The sequence below is a fragment of the Terrapene carolina genome, unplaced genomic scaffold (assembly GCF_002925995.2).
Source record: "Terrapene carolina triunguis isolate 2854851 unplaced genomic scaffold, T_m_triunguis-2.0 Scaffold508, whole genome shotgun sequence".
In the NCBI taxonomy this organism is placed as follows: Eukaryota; Metazoa; Chordata; order Testudines; family Emydidae; genus Terrapene; species Terrapene triunguis.
Window position 1 is genome coordinate 824,814 of NW_020664859.1, and position 626 is coordinate 825,439.

Below are 626 nucleotides of genomic sequence, written 5' to 3' on the forward strand. Positions count from 1 at the left end.
CCCAGAAACTTCCCCTGGCTGCAGGAAGCTCTGCACTGCAGGGGGGGAAGGGTTCTGGGAGTGGGGGGAGGCTCAGCAGGAGGGTTTGGTGCAGGGGGGTCCAGATGCGTAGGGGCTAGGTGGAGAGGAGAAGCAGCTCCTTGTACAGTGACCCCTCCGCCCACCCAGAACCGCCCCCCATGAGCTCCCCAAACCCTCACCACGCCGAGCCTCACCCCCTGCATCAGGAGCCCCTCCATACCCGGACCCCCACCCCACTGAGCCCCAACCAGCTGCACCCTGACCCCCACCCCACCAAGCCCCACTCCCTCCCCCCACTGAGCCCTAACCACCTTCACCGTGACCCCCCTTTGCAGAGTCCCATTCCCCCTGCACCAAGCCCCTGTGCCCCAGATTCCCCCCTGCACCCAGACCCCCCACCAAGCTGCCCACATCCAGACTGCGCCACACAGAACCCTGGTACTCTTGAGGGAATTCTGCACCGAAAAGTTTAAAAATGTAGAATTCTGAAAAGTTCTGCATATTTTAATTGTCAAAACAACACAGAAACACAATATAATCACACCATTTTCAATTATTTTGGTATTTCAAATTACTTGTCAAATAATTGAAAATGGTGTGATTAT